This window comes from Ovis canadensis, chromosome X (genome assembly GCF_042477335.2).
Source record: "Ovis canadensis isolate MfBH-ARS-UI-01 breed Bighorn chromosome X, ARS-UI_OviCan_v2, whole genome shotgun sequence".
Classification (NCBI taxonomy): Eukaryota; Metazoa; Chordata; class Mammalia; order Artiodactyla; family Bovidae; genus Ovis; species Ovis canadensis.
The window spans coordinates 80,444,630-80,471,338 of record NC_091727.1 but is presented as its reverse complement, the minus strand read 5'-3'; positions in this window follow the sequence as shown (position 1 = coordinate 80,471,338).

The window sequence follows — 26,709 nt, the reverse complement described above, 5'->3', positions numbered from 1 at the left end:
TGGCAGTTCTATTTCCAGTTTTTTTTTAAGAAACGTCCATGCTATTCTCCATAATGGCTATACTAGTTTGCATTTCCAGCAACAGTGTAAGAAGGTTCCCTTTTCTCCATACCATCTCTAGCATTTATTGTTTGTAGACTTTCAGATGGGAGCCATTCTGACTGGGGTGAGATGATCCCTCAGTGTAGTTTTGATTTGCATGTCTCTGATAGTGAGTGATGTTGAGCATCTTTTCATGTTTGTTAGCCATCTGTATGTCTTCTTTGGAGAAATGTCTGTTTAGTTCTTCGGCCCATTTTTTGATTGGGTCATTTATTTTTCTGGTATTGAGCTCCATGAGCTGCTTGTATATTTCGGAGATTGATTCTTTGTCAGTTGTTTTGGTTGCTATTATTTTCTCCCATTATGAAGGCTGTCTTTTCACCTTGCTCATTGTTTCCTTCGTTGTGCAAAAACTTTTACATTTAATTAGGTCCTGTTTGTTAATTTTTACTTTTATATCCATTACTCTGGGAGGTGGGCCATAGAGGATCTTGCTGTGATTTATGTCGGAGAGTATTCTGCCTATGTTTTCTTCTGGGAGTTTTACAGTTTCTGGTCTTACATGTAGATCTTTATTTATTTATTTTTTTTAGAAGATATTATGTCTTTAATTCTTTTTTTTTTTATTTTTATTTTTACTTTATTTTGCTTTACAATACTGTATTGGTTTTCCCATACATTGACATGAATCAGCCACGGGTGTACATGAGTTCTCAATCCTGAACCCCCCTCCCACTTCCATTTTGAGTTTACTTTTGTGTGTGGTCTTAGAAAGTGTTCTGGTTTCATTCTTTTACAGGCAGTTGACCAGTTTTCTCAGCACCACTTGTTAAAGAGATTGTCTTTTCTCCATTGTCTATTTTTGCCTCCTTTGTCACAGATAAGTTGTCCATAGGTGCAGGGATTCTTCTCTGGGCTCTCTATTTTGTTCTGTTGATCTATATTTCTGTCCTTTTGCCAGTGCCACACTATCTTGATGACTGTAGCTTTGTAGTATAGTCTGATTGACTTTGTACTTTTGCTTTGCAGTCCCCTATAATGAAAAGCACATTTCTTTTGGTATTAGTTTTAGAATTTCTTGTAGGTCCTCATAGAACCATTCAACTTCAGCTTCTTTGGAATTAGTGGTTGGGGCATAGACTTGGATTACTGTGATGTTGAATGGTTTGCCTTGGAGACAAACAGAAATCATTCTGTCCTTCTTGAGATTGCATGCAAGTACTGCATTTTTTACTCTTGTTGACTATGAGGGCTACTACATCTCTTCTAAGGGATTCTTGCTCACAGTAGTAGATGCAATGATCATCTGAGTTAAATTCGCCCATTCCAGTCCATTTTAGTTCACTGAGTCATAAAATGTCAATGTTCACTCTTGCCATTTCCTATTTGACCACATCCAATTTACCATGATCATAGAACTAACATTATAGGTTGCTATGGAATACTGTTCTTTCTTGCATCAGACTTTACTTTCATCACCAGTCACATCCATAACTGGGCACTGTTTTCACTTTTGCTCTGTCTCTTCATTCTTTCCAGAGTTATTTCTCCACTCTTCTCCAGTAGCATATTGGGCACCTACCGACCTGGGGAGTTCATCTCTCAGTGTCACATATTTTTGCCTTTTCATACCATTAATGGGGTTCTCAAGGCAAGAATACTGAAGTGGTTTCCATTCCCTTCTCCCGTGGACCACGTTTTGTCAGAACACTCCACCATGACCCATTCATCTTGGATGGCCATACATGGCATGGCTCATAGTTTCATTGAGTTAGATAAGGTTGTAGTCCATGGGATCAGTTTGGTTAGTTTTCTATGATTGTGATTTTCATTTTGTCTGCCCTCTTATGAATAAGGATAGGAGAATTATGGAAGCTTCCTGATGGGAGACAATAACTGTGGGGGAAACTGAGCCTTGATCTGATTGGTGGGGCCATCCTCAGTAATCTTTAATCCAATTTTCTGTAGATGGGGGAGGCTGTGTTCCCTCCCTATTGTTTGGCCTGAGGCCAAAGTGTTGACCCACGTTTCCACCAGAGACTCCTGGATTCTCATAGGGAATTCTGAGTCTCATGTGGGGACACTCCTCCTTTCTCCTGGCTCCTGCTGCACACAAGGTTTTGTTTGTGCTCTCCAAGAGTCTGTTTCCCCAGTCCTGTGCAAGTTCTGTAATCTAATCCCTCTGGCTTCCAAAGTCTAATTCCCTGGAGGTTCTCAGTCCCTTTGCTAGATCCCCAGGTTGGGAAATCTGTTGTAGGTCCTAGAACTTTCTTAACAGTGCAAGAATTTCTTCGGTATAATTGTTCTGCAGTTTGTGGGTCGTCTGCTTGGTGGCTCTGTGGTGGAGCCAATGGCAACATCCTCCAAGAGAGCTTATGCCACATGCTAAGTGCCCCAGGTCTGCTTCAGCCAGAGCCCCTTTCCGTGCAACAGGCCACTGCAGACCCATCTCACTCAAACATTCAAAGGCAGGTCTGGTCAGTCTCTGTGGTGCCTCTGGGTCCTGATGTGCACAAGGTTTTGCTTGAGTCTTCCAGGTGTATCTGGCGGGCATGGGGTTTGATTATAAATGCGATTTTGCCCCTCCTACCATCATGTTGGGGCTTCTCCTTTGCCCTTGCATGTGGGGTATCTTTTTTGGTGGGATCTAACGTTATCCTGTTGATGGTTGTTTAGCAGCCATCAAGTTGCAATTTTGGAGTTCTCGCAGGACAAGATGAGTGCACATCCTTCTACCCTGACATTTTTTCCCTTATAGGTTTTTACAAAGTGTTCTGTGTAGTTGCCTGTGCTATACAGTAGGTCATTGTTGAATATTTATTTTACTTTCATTTTTTAAAGTGTTGATTTATCTTGTTTATTTCATTTATCTATTTTTGGCTGCACTGTCTTTGTTGCTGTGCCTGGGTTTTCTCTATTTTCAGAGAGGGGGGGCTACTCTTCCTTGTGGTGTGAGGGCTTCTTGTGGTGGTGTCTTCTCTCTTTGTGGAGCACAGGCTCCAGGGTGTCTGGGCTTCTGTAGTTGCAGCACATAGGCTCAGCAGTTGTGGCTCCGAGGCTTCGACCACAAGCTCAATAGTTGAATGAGAATCCCTCACACTGCAAAAAGGAGAAGCCCACAGTCTCCTCAACTAGAGGAAAGTCTGTGCAGCAACAAAGACCCAGTACAGCCAAAATTAGACATTAAATAAATAAACAGAATTATGAAATAACAACAGCAATAAAACTCCACAAAAAGCAGAGCTGGTATCAGGTAGCCCAGTAACTAAGTCTGTTTGTCTCTGGTTCATTGCACTGCTGCTTTCTTTCTGAAATGCAAAAAGAAAGAAACCTACAAGGGGCGGTCTACAAGGGTTGGAAAACTACAAGGGTGGGAAAGGCAAGCACCAGGGTGTAAGTAGCATGAGGTTAAAGGAGAATAGGTGCAAGGTGTAGGTCAAGTAGAGTTAGGGGGCAGAAAAGCAAACTTAGTTAAAGAGTACAGATTAGGAGCAGTAAGGAAAATCTAGGAGGGATCAGGCCTGCTCACTCTTCTCTTTATCTTCTTTGCTCTCAGGAAAGGAAAGAAAATCATTTCTCTTTTTTCTTTTTCACTGCAACCCTGGGCTTCTGGCCCCCTCCCTCCCATCTCTGCCTCTGCCTTTAAGAGGCTTCCCCTCTGTGTCCTCTTTCGTCTCTTCAAAGGACTCTGTCAGTTGGATTGAAAGTCATCCTCACCCTACATGAGCTTACATTGAGATCCTTAACTACATCTACAAAGAACCTTTGCCCATATATGGCCTTGTTCTGGGAGGACACATCTTTGTTGACCACCATTCACTCCATTCTCTCTGTATAAAATAACCCTCATTTTAGGAGATCACCACAGGCCCATATAGATGGGCGTAGACAGCGGCCACACAGGTGGAGTCTGGAGAGAATGAGTTCCTTGCAGTCCCTGGAATGTATGAAGGCCTGGCTTCATCAGGTGAGGTGAATCACAGGGAGTAGAGGGGCATGGTCTTGTTCAGACTTCAAAAAGACCACTTTGCAGTGTGATATGAGATGTACTGTGGGAGCAGGGAGCTTCATCAGGGTCTGATGGAGGGGTTAGGCTTGGGCCAGGGCCTTGGGTATAAAGCGGACTTAGTGTTGGAGTTGGCCATGCGCCCTGGAGGAGGAGCTGACAGTCACTGGGGCCCAAGGAACTGGGAACCTGGAAGGCCTCCGTATTCCTGAACCTGAAGAGGAAATGTTAAAATTTTACATCACCTCCTGCTCCTACTGCCTCTGTAACTCAGCTTGTTCCTTGCAAAGACTGTATCACCTAGGTCACACAGTCTCAGAAAGTGGGGGCCTACAATACCCAGAGCTGGAGCTTTTTTCCCTCGCCCTTGTCCTGCCCCCTGCATACCTGCTTAATCATGCCTGTCCATGATAATGCACGGCCCGTGTCCCTGACACTCCCCTCACCCCTAGGGGAACTCCCCACTCTGCTGGAGCACTTCCAGTGGCTGTGGGTAGCCACTGACAGGACTCCGGTCTCCTCAGGACCCACTAGGACTTCAGCTTAGGGACAGTGTGAAGTTCAGCTCAGGCTGACAGGAGATAGATCACCACAGGACCCATGCAATTTCAGCTTTGAGACATTGTGGAGTTCAGTTCAGGAAGATGGGAGTCTAGTCTCCTCAAGACCTGCTGGTGCTTCAGCTTTGGGACTTCATGGAATTCAGTTCAGGGAGACAGGCAGCCTGGTCTCCTCAGGACCTGCTTGGGTTTTGGCTTTGAAACAATGTGGGGTTCACTTCAGGCTGATAGGAGTCTCCTCAGGACTCATTGGTATTTCAGCTTTGGGACTTTGTGGGGTTCAGTTCAGGCGGACAGGGTTCTAGCCACTGAGGACCCATTGGGGCTTCGGCTTTGGGACATTGTGGGGTTCAGTTCAGTCTGACGGGAGCCTGGTCTCCTCAGGACCCACTGGTGTTTCAGCTTGGATACATTTTGGGGTTCAATCTATGGTGATGGGAGTCTGGCCACTCAGGAATCATTGTGGCTTTGGCTTTGGGACATTGTAGGGTTAGCTCAGGCTGATGGGAGTCTAGTCTCCTCAGGACCTGCTAGATCTTCAGCTTTGGGACTTTGTGGGGCTCAGTTCAAGCTTACAGGAGTCTGGTCTTTTCAGGACCCACTGGTATTTCAACTTTGGGACATTGCGGGGTTCAGTTCAAGGAGATGGGAGTCTGGCCACTGAGGACCCACTGGGGCTTTGACTTAGAAACATTGTGGTGTTCAGTTCAAGCTGACAGGAGTCTGGTCTTCTCAGGACCCACTGGGGTTTCAGCTTTGATACATTTTGGGGTTCAATCCAGGGTGAAGGGAATCTGGTCTCCTTAGGACCTGCTGGTGCTTCAGATTTAGGACTTTCTGGGGTTCAGTTCAGGCTGACAGAAGTCTTATCTTTTCAGGAGCCACTGGGGTTTCAGCTTTGGGACTTTGTGGGGTTCAGTTCAGTGAAATGGGACTCTGGCCATGGAGGACCCATTGGAGCTTTAACATTGATACATTGTGGGGTTCAGTTCAAGCTGATGAAAGTCTGGTCTTCTCAGGATCCAGTGGGGTTTCAGCTTTGATGCATTTTGGAGTTCAATCCTGGATGATGGGAGTCTGGCCCCTCAGGACCCATTATAGCTTTGGGACATAGTGAGTTTCAGTTCAGGCTGTCAGGAGCCTGGGTTCCTCAGGACCTGCTGGGGCTTCATCTTTGGTACATTGTGGGGTTCTGCCGAGTCTGAGAGGAGTCTGATTTCCTCAGGACCTGCAGGGAGGTGGTGCCACTGAAGGAAAAGGTGAGGAAAATTGGGAAGAAGCTTTCTGTTTGTGGCTTTTGCTGAGTGTCTGTCTTCAGAGGACTCAGGACTATTAGGGCTTGATGTGGAAAGTTGTGGGTTTTTAGTCAGTTTTTGTCTGTGGTATGTAATGATGTCTAGTGTTGTTCCTTGGTGTACGGCATCCATTTTCCCCAGCACAGTTTATTGAGAGGACTGCCCTTTCTTGGGTGTATGTTCTTGGCTTCTTTCTTGTGAAGTAACTAACCACATGCCTTGCCTGTAGATTTATTTCTGAACTCTCTGATCTCTGTGCCTGTCTCTGAGCCAGTTCCACACATCCTGTGGTGCCTTTAGGTGCATAATGTTGATTGAAGTCAAGGAGGGAGATAACACCAGCCTGTTCTCTTTTCTCAGGATCACTTGGGCTTTTCTGAGTCTTTTGTGACTCCACACACATTAAGATTGCTTTTGTTTATCTGAAAAATGTCACTGAAATGTTGATAGTGATCACATGAATGTGTACATTGCTTTGGTTAGAATGGACATCTTAATGAAATTTTCACCCATTAGCTTGGGATATATCTTTGTGTTGTTCAGTTGCATTGATCAGTGTCTTGCAGTTTTTAGCTTGTAGGTCTTTGAAGTCCTTGGTTGACTTCCTAGTTTTGCTGGGAGATGCAATTTTAAGTAGGATTATTTTCTTGATTTTCTGAATAAAGTCTTTCAGAATAGATCTCCTTAATTTTGCGAAGTCCACAATATTTTTATTTTATGGATGACAGGTTGTGTGTTAAAACTCAAAAGCTCATGATACACAGGACAAACCCAAGGCCATGTAGATTTTCTATTTCAGTTTGGTCGCTCAGTCGTATCCAACTCTCTGCGACCCCATGGACTGCAGCACACCATGTCACCCTGTCCATCACCAACTCCCAGAGCTTGTGAAAACTCATGTCCATCCCGTCAGTGATGCCATTCAACCATTTCATCCTCTGTCGTCCCCTTATCCTCCCTCTTTCAGTCTTTCCCAGCATCAGAGTTTTTTCGAGTCAGTTCATTGCATCAGGTGGCCAGAGTATTGGAGTTTCAGCTTCACTGTCAGTCCTTCCAAAGAATCTTCAGGACTGATTTCCTTTAGGATGGATTGGTGGGATCTCCTTGCAGTCCAAAGGACTGTCAAATGTCTTCTCCAAAAACACAGTTCAAAAGCATCAATTGGCTTAAGGCTTTGGCATAGTAAATAAAGCAGAAGTAGATGTTTTTCTGAAACTTGCTTGTCTTTTTTATTTTTGAGAAAATAAGCAATTTATTAGGAAAACATATTTGCACAACATAAAAGTAAATCAGTAATGTCAAGACTGTATAAAGATTTTTCCTAAAATCAATTTTTAAAATGTAGTCAAACAGTCAACGGAATTTGAAAAAGATTTATTTAAATATATATAAGGACAATTCACTAAAGGAGAAATGCAAATATTATAAGCCAGTAATATAAACATAGATGGCCAACTTCAGAAAGAAATGGAAAAATGTGAAATAAAATGCCACTTCATACTTATGAGACTGGCAAAAATGTTAAAGCCTGAGAACATATGATAAGGAGATTGGGCAATAAGTATGTCAGCACAATAACCATGGAGAATAATTTGTTTATGCCAGTAATGGTTTTGATATACATGTCCTACAACTAGTTATTTTGCTCCCAAGTATACACCTTAGTCTTTTTTTTTTTAATTTTAAAATCTTTAATTCTTACATGCGTTCCCAAACATGAACCCCCCTCCCACCTCCCTCCCCATAACATCTCTCTGGGTCATCCCCATGCACCAGCCCCAAGCATGCTGCATCCTGCATCAGATATAGACTGGCGATTCAATTCTTACATGATAGTATACATGTTAGAATGTCATTCTCCCAAATCATCCCACCCTCTCCCTCTCCCTCTGAGTCCAAAAGTCCGTTATACACATCTGTGTCTCTTTCCCTGTCTTGCATACAGGGTCGTCATTGCCATCTTCCTAAATTCCATATATATGTGTTAGTATACTGTATTGGTGTTTTTCTTTCTGGCTTACTTCACTCTGTATAATCGGCTCCAGTTTCATCCATCTCATCAGAACTGATTCAAATGAATTCTTTTTTTACGGCTGAGTAATACTCCATTGTGAATATGTACCACAGCTTTCTTATCCATTCATCTGCTGATGGACATCTGATGATCCAACAGATGCTGGCAATTTTGCCTCTCCTTCCTCTGCCTTTTCTAAATCCAGCTTGAACATCTGGACGTTCATGGCTCATCTACTGTTGAAGCCTGGCTTAGAGAATTTTCAGCATTACTTTGCTAGCATGTGAGATAAGTGCAATTGTGTGGTAATTTAAACATTTTTGGCGTTGCCCTTCTTTGGGATTGGAATGAAAACTGACAACCTTTTCTAGTCCTGTGCCACAGCTGAGTTTTCCAAATTTGCTGGCATATAGAGTGCAGCACCTTAACAGTATCGTCTTTTAGGATTTGAAATAGCTCAACTGGAATTGTATCACCTCCACTAGCTTTGTTTGTAGTGATGCATCCGCAGGCCCCCTTGGCTTCACATTCCAGGATGTCTGGCTCTAGGTGAGTGATCATACCATCGTGATTATCTGGCTCATGAAGATCTTTTTGGGTACAGTTCTGCTGTGTATTGTTGCCACCTCTTCTTAATCTCTTCTGCTTCTGTTAGGTCTCTACCATTTCTGTCCTTTATTGTGCCCATCTTTGCATGAAATGCACAGGTGCAGGAGGGCCTAGAGGAGCTATCCCATGTTGAAGGTCAGGAAGAGTGGCGGTGAGGAGATACCCCTCGTCCAAGGTAAGGAGCAGTGGCTGTGCTTTGCTGGAGCAGCCGTGAAGAGTTAACCCATGCCCAAGGTAAGAGAAACCAAAGTAAGATGGTAGGTGTTGCAAGGGGGCATCAGAGGGCAGACACACTGAAACCATACTCACAGAAAACTAGTCAATCTAATCACACTAGGACCACAGCCTTGTCTAACTCAATGAAACTAAGCCATTCCCGTGGGGCAACCCAAGACGGGTGGGTCATGGTGGAGAGGTCTGATAGAATGTGGTCCACTGGAGAAGGGAATGGCAAACCACTTCAGTATTCTTGCCTTGAGAACCCCATGAACAGTATGAAAAGGCAAAATGATAGGATACTGAAAGAGGAACTCCCCAGGTCAGTAGGTGCCCAATATGCTACTGGAGATCAGTGGAGAAATAACTCCAGAAAGAATTAAGAGATGGAGCCAAAGCAAAAACAATACCCAGCTGTGGATGTGACTGGTGATAGAAGCAAGGTCCGATGCTGTAAAGAGCAATATTGCATAGGAACCTGGAATGTCAGGTCCATGAATCAAGGCAAATTGTAAATGGTCAAACGAGATGGCAAGAGTGAACGTCAACATTCTAGGGATCAGCGAACTAAAATGGACTGGAATGGGTGAATTTAACTCAGATGACCATTATATCTACTACTGTGGGTAGGAATCCCTCAGAAGACATGGAGTAGCCATCATGGTCAACAAAAGAGATTGAAATGCAGTACTTGTATGTAATCTCAAAAACAACAGAATGATCTCTGTTTGTTTCCAAGGCAAACCATTCAACATCACAGTAATCCAAGTCTATGCCCCAACCAGTAACGCTGAAGCAGCTGAAGTTTAATGGTTCTATGAAGACCTACAGGACCTTTTAGAACTAACACCCCAAAAAGATGTCCTTTTCATTATAGGGGACTGAAATTCAAAAGTAGGAAGTCAAGAAACACCTGGAGTAACAGGCAAATTTGGCCTTGAAATGCGGAATGAAACAGGGCAAAGACTAATAGAATTTTGCCAAGAAAATGCACTGGTCATAGCAAACACCCTCTTCCAACAACACAACAGAAGACTCTACACATGGACATCACCAGATGGTCAACACCGAAATCAGATTGATTATATTCTTTGCAGCCAAAGATGGAGAAGGTCTATACAGTCAGCAAAAACAAGACCAGGAGCTGACTGTGGCTCAGATCATGAACTCCTTATTGCCAAATTCAGACTTAAATTGAAGAAAGTAGGGAAAACCGCTAGACCATTCAGTTCAGTTCAGTTCATGACCTAAATCAAATCCCTTATGATTATACAGTGGAAGTGAGAAATAGATTTAAGGGCCTAGATCTGATAGATAGAGTGTCTGATGAACTATGGACAGAGGTTTGTGACATTGTACAGGAGACAGGGATCAAGACCATTCCCATGGAAAAGAAATGCAAAAAAGCGAAATGGCTGTCTGGGGAGGCCTTACAAATAATTGTGAAAAGAAGAGAGGTGAAAAACAAAGGAGAAAAGGAAAGATATAAGCATCTGAATGCAGAGTTCCAAAGAATAGCAAGAAGAGATAAGAAAGCCTTCTTCAATGCAAAGATAGAGGAAAACAACAATGGGAAAGACTAGAGATCTCTTCAAGAAAATTAGAGATACCAAGGGAACATTTCATGCAAAGATGGGCTCGATAAAGGACAGAAATGGTATGGATCTAACAGAAGCAGAAGATATTAAGATGGCAAGAATACACAGAATAGCTGCACAAAAAAGATCTTCAAGACCCAGATAATCACGATGGTGGGATCAGTCATCTAGAGCCAGACATCCTGGAATGTGAAGTCATGTGGGCCTTAGAAAGCATCACTACAAACAAAGCTAGTGGAGGAGATGGCATTCCAGTTGTGCTATTTCAAATCCTGAAAGATGATGCTGTGAAAGTGCTGCACTCAATATGCCAGCAAATTTGGAAAACTTAGCAGTGGCCACAGGACTGGAAAAGGTCACTTTTCATTCCAATCCCAAAGAAAGGCAATGCCAAAGAATGCTCAAACTACCGCACAATTGCACTCATCTCACATGCTAGTAAAGTAATGCTCAAAATTCTCCAAGCCAGGCTTCAGCAATACATGAACCGTGAACTTCCAGGTGTTCAAGCTGGTTTTAGAAAAGGCAGAGGAACCAGAGATCAAATTGCCAACATCCGCTGGATCATGGAAAAAGCAAGAGAGTTCCAGAAAAACATCTATTTCTGATTTATTGACTATGCCAAAGCCCTTGACTTTGTGGATCACAATAAACTGTGGAAAATTTTGAAAGAGATGGGAATACCAGACCACCTGATCTGCCTCTTGAGAAATCTGAAGTCAGGAAGCAACAGTTAGAACTGGACATGGAACAACAGACTGGTTCCAAATAGGAAAAGGAGTATGTCAAGGCTGTATATTGTCACCCTGCTTATTTAACTTCTATGCAGAATACATCATGAGAAACGCTGGACTGGAAGAAACACAAGCTGGAATCAAGATTGCCGGGAGAAATATCAATAACCTCAGATATGCAGATGACACCACCCTTGTGGCAGAAAGTGAAGAGGAGCTAAAAGCCTCTTGATGAAAGTGAAAGAGGAGAGTGACAAAGTTGGCTTAAAGCTCAACATTCAGAAAATGAAGATCATGGCATCTGGTCCCATCCCTTCATGGGAAATAGATGGGGAAACAGTGGAAACAGTGTCAGACTTTATGTTTTGGGGCTCCAAAATCACTGCAGATGGTGATTGCAGCCATGAAATTAAAAGACACTTTCTCCTTGGAAGAAAAGTTTTGAGCAACCTAGATAGCATATTCAAAAGCAGAGACATTACTTTGCCGACTAAGGTCCGTCTAGTCAAGGCTGTGGTTTTTCTTGTGGTCATGTATGGATGTGAGAGTTGGACTGTGAAGAAGGCTGAGGACTGAAGAATTGATGCTTTTGAACTGTGGTGTTGGAGAAGACTCTTGAGAGTCCCTTGGACTGCAAGGAGATCCAACCAGTCTATTCTGAAGGAGATCAGCCCTGGGATTTCTTTGGAAGGAATGATGCTGAAGCTGAAACTCCAGTACTTTGGCCACCTCATGTGAAGAGTTGACTCATTGGAAAAGACTTTGATGCTGGGAGGGATTAGGGGCAGAAGGAGAAGGGGACGGCAGAGGATGAGGTAGCTGGATGGCATCACTGACTCGATGGACGCAAGTCTGAGTGAACTCCTGGAGTTGGTGATGGACAGGGAGGCCTGGCGTGCTGCGATTCATGGGGTCGCAAAGAGTCGGACACAACTGAGCGACTGAACTGAACTGAACTTGCATGAAATGCTCCCTTGGTTTCTCTTATTTTCCTGAAGAGATCTCTAGTCTTTCCCATTCTATTGTTTTCCTGTATTTCTTTGCACTGATCCCTGAGGAAGGCTTTCTTATCTCTCCTTGCTATTCTTTGGAACTCTGCATTCCAATGGGTGTTTTCTCCTTTCTCTTTTGTTTTTTTGCTTCTCTGCTTTCCTCAGCTGTTTGTAAGACCTCCTGAGACAACCATTTCACCTTTTTGCATTTCTTCTTCTTATGGGTGGTCTTGATCACTGCCTCCTGTACAATGTCATGAATCTCCATTCATAGTTCTTCAGACACTCTGTCTATCAGATATAATCCCTTGAATCTATTTCTCACTTCCACTGGATAATCATAAGGGATTTGATGTAGGTCATACCTGAATGGTCTAGTGATTTTCCGTGCTTTCTTCAATTTAAGTCTGAATCTTGCAGTAAGGAGTTCATGATCTGGGCTCCAGTCAGCTCTCATTCTTATTTTCCCTGACTGTATAGAGCTTCTCCATCTTTGGCTGCAAAGAATAAAATCAGTCTGGTTTTGGTATTGACCATCTGGTTATGTCCATGTGTAGAGTGTTTTCTTCTGTTGTTGGAAGAGGGTGTTTGCTATGGTAAGTGTGTTCTCTTGGAAAAACTGTTACCCTTTGTCCTGATTCATTTAGTGCTCCAAGGCCACATTTGCCTGTCACTCCAGGTATCTCTTGACTTTTACATTGCAAGACTGGTCCAAGAAATGGCCCAAGACTTTGCTTTAAATGCTGTCATCAACCAAGAATGAAAGGAGAAGGTTAGGGAATGGAAGAATCCATTTAAGGGAGATTATTAGGTGAAGCACAGTAAATAAGGGTATGGTGGTTTTGCAGAATAACATGGAGGTCCATTCCTTAGACAAGCTTTTCTTGGTATTTAGTTATCATCCAATTCCTAGCCCAGAGAGTGACACACCCTTACAGATGGAGATATCATCAATAAATGTAAATCTGCTTCATAAAATGGCATTTCTACTTGGTTTTCCAAGATTCTCCTGGTGCTGCTGTTGTTTAAAATTAATCAGTCCAAAATAATCCTCTTGTCAAATGGACATATTTTAGGTATCCTGTTTTGTGCTCCCCTTGACATGTCTGTGTCCTAATTTACTTATGAATGCATCTGTGGAAGGATATCCTGATATATTTAAGTTTTTAACTATTATGTATAGAGCTCTTGTACATTACTTGAGGCTAGATTTTACTTCACAGTTTTGCAAAGCAGTTGTCTAAATACAAGAGGTACACTTCTTGGATCCTAAGATGAGACTGTTTATATTTGGAGAAAAGTGCCAAGCTGTCCTCCAAAGTTGACTGTCCATGCATTCCACCAGCATCTTGAGTGACCTCTTGTATGATTATTTACTCTCTCTTTATCTTCTTTGGCCAGCTGTATATTTCAGTCTTTAACAAATTTTAAAGAGGTCGTTTGGTATAACTTGATTCAGAGCCTTTTACAGATATGTGTTTTGCAAATGGCACTAGTGGTAAAGAACCCACTTGCTAATGCAGGAGACATAGAAGATGTGGATTTAACCCCTGGGCTGGGAGGATCCCCTGGAGGAGGGTGTGGCAATCCATTCCAGTATTCTTGTCTGGGGAATTCCATGGACAGAGCCTGGCAGGCTACATTCCATAGGGTCACAAAAAGTAGGACATGACTGAAGCAACTGAGCATGCAGTATGTACTTTGTCTTTTGGTTTTATGAATAAAGTCTCCCATAGAGTAGACATTATTAATTTTATAAAGTCCACATTTTTTTCTTTTGTTGATAGACTTTTTTATTAAAAGTTATTTTTTGTTTTATTTTCAATTTTGGCTACACTGTGTCTTTGTTGTGTACAGGCTTTGTCTAGTTGTAGTGGTGGGGCTACTCCTAGTTACAGTATATGGTTTTTTCTTGGAAGTGGCCTCTCTTGCTGTGGAGAATGGGATTCTAGGCTCTTGGGCCCAGTAGAAAGTATTTTAAAAATATTTTTCTTGATGCCTGAGTATAGGATATTTTTCTTTTCTGTTTTCAATTTCTTTATCGATGTCCTATAGTTTTCTTTTTTAATATAAATGTATTTATTTTAATTGGAGGCTAATTACTTTACAATGTTGTATTGGTTTTGCCATACATCAACATGAATCCACCACAGGTGTACATGTGTCTCCCATCCACATTCCATATAAACGTGTTAGTATACTGTATTGGTGTTTTCCTTTCTGGCTTACTTCAATCGGCTCCAGTTTCATCCACCTCATTAAAACTGATTCAAATGTATTCTTTTTAATGGCTGAGTAATACTCCATTGTGTATATGTACCACAGCTTTCTTATCCATTCATCTGCTGATGGACATCTAGGTTGCTTCCATGTCCTGGCTATTATAAACAGTGCTGTGATGAACAGTGCTGGCTATTATAAACAGTGCTGGGATGAACAGTACACGTGTCTCTTTCAGTTCTGGTTTCCTCGGTGTGTGTGCCCAGCAGTGGGATTGCTGGGGTGTATGGCAGTTCTATTTCCAGGTTTTTAAGGAATCTCCACACTGTTCTCCATAGTGGCTGTACTAGTTTGCATTCCCACCAACAGTCTAAGAGGGTTCCCTTTTCTTCACACCCTCTCCAGCATTTATTGCTTGTAGACTTTTGGATCGCAGCCATTCTGACTGGTGTGGAATGGTACTTCATTGTGGTTTTGATTTGCATTTCTCTGATAATGAGTGATGTTGAGCATCTTTTCATGTGTTTGTTAGCCATCTGTATGTATTCTTTGGAGAAATGTCTGTTTAGGTCTTTGGCCCATTTTTTGATTGGGTCGATTATTTTTCTGGAATTGAGCTGCAGGTGTTGCATTCATCTTTGTGAGATTAATTCTTTGTCAGTTGCTTCATTTGCTATTATTTTCTCCAATTCTGAAGGCTGTCTTTTCACCTTGCTTAGAGTTTCATTTGTTGTACAGAAGCTTTTAATTTTAATTAAGTCCCATTTGTTTATTTTCAGCTGTGAAGCCACCTGGACCTGGGCTTTTGTTTGCTGGAAGATTTCTGATTACAGTTTCAATTTCTGTGCTTGTGATGGGTTGTTAAGATTATCTATTTCTTTCTGGTTCAGTTTTGGAAAGTTGTACTTTTCTAAGAATTTGTCCATTTTTTCCAAGTTTTCCATTTTATTGGCATATAATTGCTGATAGTAATCTGTTATGATCCTTTGTATTTCTGTGTTGTCTGTTGTGATCTCTCCATTTTCATTTCTAATTTTACTGATTTTATTTTTCTCCCTTTGTCTCTTGATGAGTCTGCGTAATAGTTTGTCAATTTTATTTGTCCTCTCAAAGAACCAGCTATTGTCTTTGTTGATTTTTCCTATGGTCTCATGTTTCTTTTGCATTTATTTCTGCTCTCATTTTAAAGATTTCTTTTCTTCTGCTAACCCATTTCTTCCTTTTCTAGTTGCTTTAGGTGTAGAGTTAAGTTATTTATTTGACTTTTTTCTTGTTTCTTGAGGTATGCCTGTATTGCTATGAACTTTCCCCTTAGCACTGTTTTTACAGTGCCCCAGAGGTTTTGGGTTGTGTTTTCATTTTCATTTGTTTCTATGCATATTTTGATTTCTTTTGTGATTTGTTGGTTATTCAGCAGCGTGTTGTTCAGCCTCCATATGTTGGAATTTTTAATAGTTTTTCTCCTTTATTTGAGATCTAATCTTGCTGCATGGTGGTCAGAAAAGATGCTTGGAAAGATTTCAATTTTTTTGAATTTACCAAGGCTAGATTTATGGCCCAGGATATGATCTATCCTGGAGAAGGTTCCGTGTGCACTTGAGAAAAAGGTGAAATTCATTATTTGGGGGTGAAATGTCTTGTAGATATCAATTAGGTCTAACTGGTCTATTGTATCATTTAAAGTTTGTGTTTCCTTGTTAATTTTCTGTTTAGGTGATCTATCAATAGGTGTGGGTGGGGTATTAAAGTCTCCCACTATTATTGTGTTATTGTTAATTTCCCCTTTCATACTTGTTAGCATTTGTCTTACATATTGCGTGCTCCTTTGTTGGGTGCATATATAGTTATGATTGTTATATCTTCTTCTTGGATTGATCCTTTGATCATTATGTAGTGGCCTTCTTTGTCTGTTTCCACGGCCTTTATTTCAAAGTCTATTTTATCTGATATGAGTATGGCTACTCCTGCTTTCTTTTGATCTCTATTTGCATGGAAGGTCTTTTTCCAGCCCTTCACTTTCAGTCTGTATGTGTCCCTTGTTTTGTGGTGGGTCTCCTGTAGACAACATGAATAAGGGTCTTGTTTTTGTATCCATTCGGCCAGTCTTTGTCTTTTGGTTGGGGCATTCAGCCCATTTAGTTTAAGGTAATTATTGATAAGTATTATCCCAGTGCCATTTACTTTATTGTTTGGGTTCAAGTTTATACATACTTTTTGTGTTTCCTGTCTAGAGAAGATTCTTTAGCATTTGTTGGAGAGCTGGTTTGGTGGTGCTGAATTCTCTCAGCTTATGCTTGTCTGTAGTTGTGTGTCCTACTCTTGTGTGTGTGTCTCTGTGTGTCTCTCAATGTGTGTGTCTCTCAGTGTGTTTGTGTTTCTCTCTCAGTATGTCTGTCTTGCTCTCAGAGTGTGTGCCTCTCTCTCTGAGTGTGTGTGTCTCTGTGTGTGTCTTTCTCAGGGTGAGTGTGGTTCTCAGTGTGTGTGTGTCAGTGTGCATGTGTGTCTCTCTCTGTAAGTGTATGACTCTCAGTGTGTATGTCTGTCCGTTGTGTGTCTCTCTGTGTCTCTGTGTGTGTCTCTCAGTGTTTGTGACTCTCTCTAAGTGTTTAAGTCTCTCTCAGTGTGTGTGTCTTTCAGTGTGTGTTTCTCTCTTTCAGTGTGGATGTCTCTCCCTTTCCGTGTGTGTGTGTGTGTCTCTCTCTATGCATATGTCTCTAAGCGTGTGTGTGTCTGTCTCTGTGTGTGTCTCCATGTGTCACTGTGTGTGGCTCACAGTGTTTGTGTCTCTCTACCAGTGTGTGTGTCTCTCTCAGTGTGAGTGTGTCTGATTCTCAGTGTGTGTGTGTGTGTGTGTGTGTCTTGCTCTCAGGAGTGTGTGTTTCTTCCCGGATGAGGGTGTTTCTGTGTGTGTGTGTCCCTGTCAGTTTGCCTGACTCTGTGTGTCTTTATGTGTGCCTCTCAGTATGTGTGTTTCTCAGTGTGTTTTTCTTTCTCTCTCAGTATGTGTGCCTTTCAGTGTGTCTTTTTCATTGTGTGTCTGGTTCTTAGTGTGTGTGTGCCTCTCTCTGTATGTGTATGTCTCTCAGTGTGTGTGTCCCTCTCAGTTTGCATGTCTCTGTGTGTCTCTGTGTGTGTCTCTGAGTGTGTTTTTGTGTCTCTCTCAGTGTGTGTGTCTCTCTCAGTGTGAGTGTGTCTGGTTGTTAGTGTGTGTTTGTGTGTTTTTGTTTTTCTCTCTCTGTAAGGGTATGTCTCTCAGTGTGTGTATCTCTCAGTTGTGTGTCTATATGTGTCTGTGTGTGTGTTTCTCAGTGTTTGTGACTCTCTCAGTGTGTGTGTCTCTCTCAGTGTGTGTCTCTCTCTGTATGTGTATGTCTTTCAGTGTGTGTGTCTCTATGTGTCTCTGTGTGAGTCTCTCAGGGTGTGTGAATCAGTGTGCATGTCTCTCTCAGTGTCTGTGTGTCTCACAGTGTGTGTGGGTCTCTCTGTAGGTGTATGTCTTTCAGTGTATGTGTCTCTCAGTGTGTGTGTGTTTATGTGTCTCTGGGTGTGTCTCAGTGTGTGTGTCTCTCAGTGTGTATGTCTCTCTCAGTGTGTGTGTCTCTCAGTGTGTATGTCTCTCTCAGTGTGTGTGTGTCTCTCACTGTGTGTTTCTGTCTCTCATTGCAGATATCTCACTTTCTCAGTGTGTGTCTTTCTAAATGAGTGTGTTTCTGTATGTTTTGTGTTCAATCTTACAAAATGTGTGTGTCTACTCTCATAGTGTGTGTCTTTCTCAGTGTGAGTGTGTCTCTCAGTGTGTTTGTGTGTGTGTGTTTGTCTGTCTTTCTCAGTGTGCATAGCTAACTCTCATTGTGTGTGTCCCTTTCAGTGTGAAGGTCGCTTTCACTGTGTATGTCTCTGTGTGACCCTCACCATGTCTCTGTTTGTGATTCTCCCATGAGTACGTTTGTGTGTCTCAGTGAGTGTGTGTTTCTGTATGTTTTGTGTTCAATCTTACACAGTGTGTGTCTACTCTCATATAGTGTGTGTCTTTCTCAGTGTGAGTGTGTCTCTCAGTGTGTTTGTGTGTGTGTGTGTTTGTCTATCTCAGTGTGCATGGCTAACTCTTAGTGTGTGTGTGTCCCATGCAGTGTGAGTGTCCCTTTCAGTGTGTGTTTTTCTGTGTGACTCTCGCAATGTCTCAGTGTGAGTGTGTTTCTCAGTGTGTTTGTGTGTGTTTCTGAGTATGTGTTTGTCTCTCTCGCACAGTGTGTGTCTCTGTGTGTCTTGGTGTGACTCTCAATATGTCCAGTGTGAGTGTGCTCTCAGTGTGTTTGTGTGTGTTTGTCTCTCTCAGTGTGCATGCCTAACTCTCAGTGTTTGTGTGTCCCTTTCAGTGTGAAGGTCACTTTCACTGTGTATGTCTCTGTGTGACCCTCACCATGACTCTGTTTGTGATTCTCCCATGAGTACGTTTGTGTGTCTCAATGAGTGTGTGTTTCTGTATGTTTTGTGTTCAATCTTACACAGTGTGTGTGTCTACTCTCATATAGTATGTGTCTTTCTCAGTGTGAGTGTGTCTCTCAGTGTGTTTGTGTGTGTGTGTGTTTGTCTCTCTCAGTATGCATGGCTAACTCTCAGTGTGTGTGTGTTTGTCCCTTTCAGTGTGTGTGTCTCTGTGTGACTCTTTCAATGTCTCTGTGTGTCTCCAAGTGTTTCTCACTCTCCATGTGTGTGTTTCTGTCTCATTGTGTGTCTACCTAGGTGTTGTAGGTCTCTTTCGTAGTGTCTGGGTGTGTTGCTCAATGTGTGTGTCTCTCCCTCTAAGGTGTGCGTGTGTCTCTCTCAGGGATTGTGTGTCTCTCACAATGTGTGAATGTGTGGTTCGCTCTGTGTGTTTAAGTTTTTCTCCCTCAGTGTGTGTGTGTGTCTTGCTCTAAGGAGTGTGTATCTCTTCTTGGATGACGGTGTCTCTCAGTGTGTGTGTCCCTGTCAGTTTGCCTGTCTCTGTGTGTCTCTGCATGTCTCTCAGTATGTGTGTCTCTCAGTATGTGTGTCTCTCAGTGTGTTTTTCTCTCTCTCTCAGTGTGTCTCATTGTGAGGGTGTCTGGTTCTTTGAGTGTGTGTGTGTCTCGCTCTGGATGTGTATATCTCTCAGTGTGTGTGTCTCTCAATGTGTGTATCTCTATGTGCCTCTGTGTGGGTCTCTTAGGGTGTGTGACTCTCAATGTGTATGTCTCTCTCAGTATCTGTGTGTCTCGCAGTGTGTGTGTGTCTCTCAGTATCTGTATGTCTCTCAGTGTATGTTTCTCTCAGTGTGTGTGTCTCTGTGTGTCTCTGGGTGTGTCTCAGAGTGTTTGTGTCTCTCTCAGCATGTATGTCTCTGTGTGTGTGTGTCTCTCACTCTGTTTTTCTGTCTCTCATTGTGGATGTCTCTCTCAGTGTGTGTGTGCCTTTCTAAATGAGTGTGTGTTTCTGTATGTTTTGTGTTCAATCTTATACAGTGTGTGTGTCTACTCTCATATACTGTGCGTATCTCTCTCAGTGTGAGTGTGTTTTCTCAGTGTGTTTGTGTTTTTCTCTCAGTGTGTGTGCCTCTCTCTCTGAGTGTGTGTGTCTCTGTGTGTATCTCTCTCAGTGTGAGTGTGTTTGGTTCTCAGTGTGTTTGTGTGTCAGTGTGCATGTGTGTCTCTCTCTGTATGTGTATGACTCTCAGTGTGTGTGTCTGCCCGTTGTTTGTCTGTATGTGTCTTTGTGTGTGTCTCTCAGTGTTTGTGACTCTCTCGAAGTGTTTAAGTCTCTCTCAGTGTGTGTCCTTCTCTGAGTGTGTCTCTCTCGTGAGCGTGCCTGGTTCTTAGTGTGTGTGTGTGTGTTTCTCCCTCTGTATGTTTATGTCTCTCAGTGTGTGTGTCCCTCTAAGTTTGCATGTCTCTGCGTGTCTCGGTGTGTGTCTCTCAGTGTTTTGACTCTCTCTCAGTGTGTGTCAGTGTAAATGTGTCTTATTCTCCGTGTGTGTGTGTATGTGTGTCTTGCTCTCAGGAGTGTGTCTCTTCCTGCATGAGGGTGTCTCTCTCAGTATGTGTGTCCCTGTCAATTTACCTGTCTCTGTGTGTATCTCTCACTATGTGTGTCTCTCAGTATGTTTTTCTCTCTCAGTGTGTGTCTCTCTCAGTGTCTCTCACATTGTGAATGTGTCTCTTTCTTTGTGTGTGTGTGTTTCTCCCTCTGTATGTGTCTGTCTCTCAGTGTGCGTGTTCCTCGCAGTTTGCATGTCTCTGTTTGTCTCTGAGTGTGTCTCTCAGTGTTATTTTTCTCTCTCTCAGTGTGTGTCTCTCTCAGTGTGTCTCATTGTGAGGGTGTCTGGTTCTTCCAGTTTTTTTGTGTGTCTCTGTCTGTATGTGTATATCTCCCAGTGTGTGTGTCTCTCTCAGTGTGAGTGTGTCTGGTTCTCAGTGTGTGTGTGTCTGTGTTTTGTTTTTCTCTCTCTGTGAGGGTATGTCTCTCAGTGCGTTTGTCTCTCAGTGTGATTTTGTCTCTCTGTGTGTGTCTCTGTAAGTGTGTGTGTCTCTCTCAGTGTGTGTGTGGTTCTCAGTATGTGTATTTCCATATTTTTGTTTTTCTCTCTGTGGAAGAGTGTCTCTCAGTTGTGTGTCTGTATGTGTCTGTGTCTGTTTCTCAGTATTTGTGACTCTCTCTTAGTGTGTATGTCTCTATCAGTTTGTGCATATCTATTAGTGTGTGGGTGTCTCTCTCTGTATGTGTATGTCTCTCAGTGTGTGTGTCTTTCAATGTTTGTGTCTCTGTGTGGGTCTTTCAGGGTTTGTGACTTTTAGTGTATATGTCTCCTTCAGTGTCTTTGTGTCTCACAGTGTGCGTGTGTCTCTCTGTAGGTGTATGTCTCTAGTGTATGTTTCCCTCAGTGTTTGTGTCTGTATGTATCTCTGGGTGTGTCTCAGTGTGTGTGTGTCTCTCTCAGTGTGTGTGTGTCTCTCACAGTGTGTTTCTCACTCTCATTGCGGATGTCTCTCTCAGTGTGTTTGTGTCATTCTCAATGAGTGTGTGTTTCTGTATGTTTTGTGTTCAATCTTCCACAGTGTGTGTACTCTCATACTGTGTGTATCTCTCTCAGTGTGAGTGTGTCTCTTAGTGTGTTTTTGTTTCTCTCTCAGTGTGAGTGTGTCCGGTTCTCTGTGTGTGTGTGTGTGTGTGTGTATCAGTGTGGGTGTTTTTCTCTCTCTGTATGTGTATGACTCTCAGTATGTGTGTTTGTCCGTTGTGTTTCTCTATGTGTCTCTGTGTGTGTCTCAGTGTTTGTGACTCTCTTGAAGTGGTTAAGTCTCTCTCAGAGTGTGTGTCTCTCAGTGTGTGTTTCTCTCTCTCAATGTGGATGTCTCTCTCTCTCAGTGTGTGTATGAGTCTCTTTCTGTATGTGTATGTCTCTAAGTGTGTGTGTGTGTGTGTCTGTGTGTGTCTCTATGTGTCACTGAGTGTGGCTCACACTGTGTCTCTCAGTGTGTATGTTTCTCTCAGTGTCTGTGTCTCTCACAGTGTGTTTCTCTTTCTCAGTGTGGATGAGCCTCTCTCAGTGTGTGTGTCTCTCAGTGCATGCATGTCTCTGTATGTTGTGTGTTCACTCTTTCACAGTGGGTGTCTCTCTCTTGTGTGTGTCTTTCTCAGTGTGTGTGTGTGTTTGTCTTTCTCATTGTGCATGGCTAACTCTTAGTATGTGTGTGTCCCTTTCAGTGTGTGTGTGTCTCTCACAATGTCTCTGTGTGTCTCCCAGTGTGTGTCTCTCTGCATGTGTGTGTTTCTGTCTCATTGTGTGTCTGCCTCAGTGTTGTGGGTATCTTTCGTAGTGTCTGGGTGTGTTGCTCAATGTGTGTGTCTCTCCCTCTAAGTTTTGTGTGTGTCTCTCTCAGTGTTTGTGTGCCTCTCTCAGTTTGTGAATGTGTATCTCACTCTCTGTGTTTAAGTTTCTCTCCCTCAGTGTGTGTGTGTGTCTTGCTCTGAGGAGTGCATGTCTCTCACTGGGTGAGGGTGTCTCTCTCAGTATGTGTGTCCCTGTCAGTTTGCATGTCTCTGTGTGTCTCTCAGTATGTGTGTCTCTCAGTGTGTTTTTCTCTGTCTCTCAGTGTGTGTCTCTCTCATTGTGTCTCTCTCATTGTAAGTGTGTCTGGTTCTTAGTGTGTGTGTGTGTGTTTCTCCCTCTGTATGTGTATGTCTCTCAGTGTGTGTGTCACTCTCAGTTTGCATGTCTCTGTGTGTCTCTGTGTGTGTCTCTCAGTGTGGTTTGACTCTCTCTCAGTATGTGTGTCTCTCTTAGTGTGTATGTCTCTCTCGGTGTGAGTGTGTCTGATTCTCAGTGTGTGTGTGTGTCTTGCACTCAGGAATGTGTGCCTCTTCCTGGATGAGGGTGTCTCTCAGTATGTGTGTCCCTCTCAGTATGCCTGTCTCTATCTGTCTCTGTGTGTGTCTCTCAGTGTGTTTTTCTCTCTCTCTCACTGTGTGTTTCTCTCTCAGTGTGTGTATCTCTTTCAGTGTGATGGTGTCTGATTCTCATTGTGTGTTTGTGTAAGAGTTTTTCCTTTTCTCTCTCTGTAAGGGTATGTTTCTCAGTGTGAGTATCTCACAGTTGTGTGTCTGAATGTGTCTGTGTGTGTTTCTCAGTGTTTGTGACTCTCTCTCAGTGTGTATGTCTCTCTCAGTGTGTGTGTGTCTCTCTCAGTATGTTTATGTCTCTCAGTGTGTGTATCTCTGTGTGTCTGTGTGTGTCTCTGTGTGGGTTTCTCAGGGTGTGTGACTGTCAGTGTGATTATCTCTCTCTCTCAGTGTGTGTCTCTCTCAGTGAGTCTTACTTTGAGTGTGCTTGTTTCTTAGTGTGTGTGTGTGTCTCTCTCTGTATGGGTATATCTCTCAGTGTTTGTGTGTCTCACTCAGTGTGAGTATGTCTGATTCTAAATGTGTCTGTGTGTCTTGTTCTCAGGAGTGTGTGTCTCTTCTTGGATGAGGGTTTCTGTCTCAGTGTGTGTGTTCCTGTCAGTTTGCATCTATTGTGTCTCTGTGTATGTCCCTCATTATGTGTGTCGCTCAGTGTATTTTGACTTGCTCAGTGTGTGTGTCTCTCTCAGTGTTTGAGTCTCTCTCAGTGTGAGTGTGTCTGATTCTCAGGGTTTGTGTGTGTGTCTTGCTCTCAGGAGTGTGTGTCTCTTCCTGGATGAGTATGTCTCTCAGTGTGTGTGTTCCTGTAAGTTTGCTTGTCTCTCTGTGTCTCTGTGAGTATATCTTAGTATGTGTGTCTCTCAGTGTGTTTTATCTCCATCTAACTGTGTGTCTCTCTCATTGTGTCTTTGTCATTGTGTTTTTCTTCTCTCTCTCAGTGTGTCTCAGTCAGTGTTTCTCACATTGTGAGTGTGCCTAGTTCTTAGTGTGTGTGTGTGTGTGATTCTCCCACTTTATGTGTATGTTTCTCAGTATGTGTGTCCCTGTCAGTTTCCCTGTCTCTGGGTGTCTCCGAGTGTGTCTCTCATCATGTGTGTCTCTCAGTGTGCTTTTCACTGTCTCTCAGTGTGTGTCTCTATCAGTGTGTCTCTCTCATTGTGAGTGTGCCTGGTTCTTAGTGTGTGGGTGTGTTTCTCCCAGTGTATGTGTAAGTCTCTCAGTGTGTGTTTTTCTGAGATTGCATTTCTCTCTTTGTCTCTGTATGTGTCTCTCAGTGTGTTTTGAGTCTCTGAATGTGTGTGTCTCTCTCAGTGTGAGTGTGTCTGATTCTCAGTGTTTGTGTTCGTTTGCTCTCAGGAGTGTGTGTTTCTCTCACTGTATGTGTATGTCTCTCAGTGTGTTTGCCCTGTGAGTTTGCCTGTCTGTGTGTCTCTCAGTATGTATATCTCTCAGTGTGTTTTTCTATCTCAATCAGTGTGTGTCTCGGTCAGTGTGTCTCTCTCATTGTGAGTGTGCCTGGTTCTTAGTGTGGCTGTATTTCTCCCACTGTATCTGTATGTCTCTAAGTGTGTCTGTCCCTCTCAGTTGGCATGTCTCTGTGTTTCTCTGTGTGTGTCTCTCAGAGTGTTTTGACTCTCTCCATGTGTGTGTCTCTCTCAGTCTGTTGTCCCTCTCAGTGTGAGTGTGTCTGATTCTCAGTGTTTGTGTGTCTTGCTCACAAGAGTGTGTGTCTCTTCCTGTGTGAGGGTGTCTCTCAGTTTGTGTGTCCCTGTCAGTATGCCTGTCTCTGAGTGTCTCTCAGTATGTGTGTCTCTCAGTATGTATATCTCTCAGTATGTGTGTCTCTGAGTGTGTGTTTTGCTCTCTCTCAGTGTGTGTTTCTCTCAGTGTGTCTCTCTCATTGTGAGTGTGCCTGGTTCTTAGTGTGTGTGTCTGTTTCTCCCACTGTATGTGTATGTCTCTCAGTGTGTGTGTCTCTCTGAGTTTGCATGTCTCTGTTTGTCTCTGTATGTGTCTCTCAGTGGGTTTTGAGTCTCTGAATGTGTGTGTCTGTCACTGTGTGTCTCTCTCTCAGTGTGAGAGTGTCTGATTCTCAGTGTTTGTGTGTGTTTGCTTTCAGGAGTGTGTGTTTCTCCCACTGTGTGTGTATATCTTTCAGTGTGTGTGTCCCCAGGAGTTTGCCTGTCTGTGTGTCTGTGTGTGTGTCTCTCAGTATGTGTGTGTCTCTCAGTGTCTTTATCACTCTCTCTCAGTGTGTGTGTCTCTCAGTGATTCTGTCTAATTGTGAGCGTGCCGGTTGTTAGTGTGTGTGTGTCTCCCTCTGTATGTGTATGTCTCTCAGTGTGTGTGTCCCTCTCAGTTTGCATGTCTCTGTGTGTCTCTCTGTGTGTCTCTCAGTGTGTTTTGACTCTCTCAGTGTGCATGTCACTCTCAGTGTGTGTGTGTCTCTCTCAGTGTGAGCTCTATCAGTGTGAGTGTGTCTCTCTGAGTGTGAGTGTGTCTGATTCTCAGGGTTTGTGTGTGTCTTGCTCTCAGGAGTGTTTCTCTTCCTAGATGAGGGCGTCTCTCAGTGTGTGTCCCTGTCAGTTTGCCTGTCTCTGTGTGTCTCTGTGTGTGTCTCTCAGTATGTGTGTCTCTCAGTGTGCTTTGGTGTCTCTCTCAGTGTGTGTCTTTGCCAGTGTGGTTCTCTCATTTTGAGTGTGCCTGTTTCCTAGTGTGTGTGTTTGTGTTTCTCCCAATGTATGTGTATGTCTCTCTGTGTGTATGTCTCCTTGAGTTGGCATGCATCTGCTTGTCTCTGTATGAGTCTCTCAGTGTGTTTTGAGTCTCTAAATGTGTGTGTCTCTGTGTTTGTGTGTCTTTCTCAGTGTGAGTATGTCTGATTCTCACTGTTGGTGTTTGATCTCAGGAGTGTGTGTTTCTCCCAGTGTATGTGTATGTGTCTAGTGTGTGTGTCCCAGTGAGTTTACCTCTCTGTGTGTCTCTGTGGTTTCTCTGTATATGTGTGTCTCTCAGTGTGTTTTCAGTTTCTCTCTGTGTGTCTCTCTCAATAAGTGTGTCTCTCTCCATGTGAGTGTGTCTGATTCTCAGTGTTTGTGTTTGTTTGCTCTCAGGTGTGTGTGTTTCTCCCATTGTATGTGTATGTCTCTCAGTGTGTGTGTCCCTCTCAGTTTGCATGGCTTCGTGTGTCTCTCTGTGTGTCGCTCAGTGTGATTTCACTCTCTCTCAGTGTGTGAGTCCCTCTCCGTGTGAGTGTGTCTGATTCTCAGTGTTTGTGAGTGTCTTGCTCCCAGGAGTGTTTCTCTTCCTGGATGAGGGTCTCCTTCAGTGTGTGTGTCCTGTCAGTTTTCCTGTCTCTGTGTGTTTCTGTGTGTGTCTGTCTGTGTTTTTCTGTCTCTCTCAGTGTGTCTTTCTCAGTGTGTCTCTTTCATTGTGACTTTGTTTCCCTCTTAGTGTGTGTCTCTGTCAGTGTTTCTCTCATTGTGAGTGTGCCTGGTTCTTAGTGTGTGTGTGAGTGTTTCTCACTCTGTATGTGTAAGTGTCTCCGTATGTCTCTCTCAGTTTGCATGTCTCTGCATGTCTCTGCACGTGTCTCTCAGTGGGTTTTGAGTCTCTGAATATGTGTGTCTGTCTCAGTGTGTGTCTCTCTCTCCGTGTGAGTGTTTCTGATTCTCAGTGTTTGTGTTTGTTTACTCCCAGGAGTGTGTGTTTCTCCCACTGTATGTGTAAGTCCCTCAGTATGTGTGTCCCTGTGAGTTTGTCTGTTGGTGTGTCTGTGTGTGTGTCTCTCAGTTTGTGTGCATCTCTCCGTGTGTTTTTCACTGTCCCTCAGTGTGTGTCTCTCTCAGGGTTTCTCTCTAATTGTGATCGTGCCGGTTGTTAGTGTGTGTGTGTGTTTCTCCCTCTGTACGTGTATGTCTCCCAGTGTGTGTGTCTGTCTCAGTTTACATGTTTCTTTGTGTCTGTGTGTGTGTCTCTCAGTGTGTTTTGAGTCTCGGAATGTGC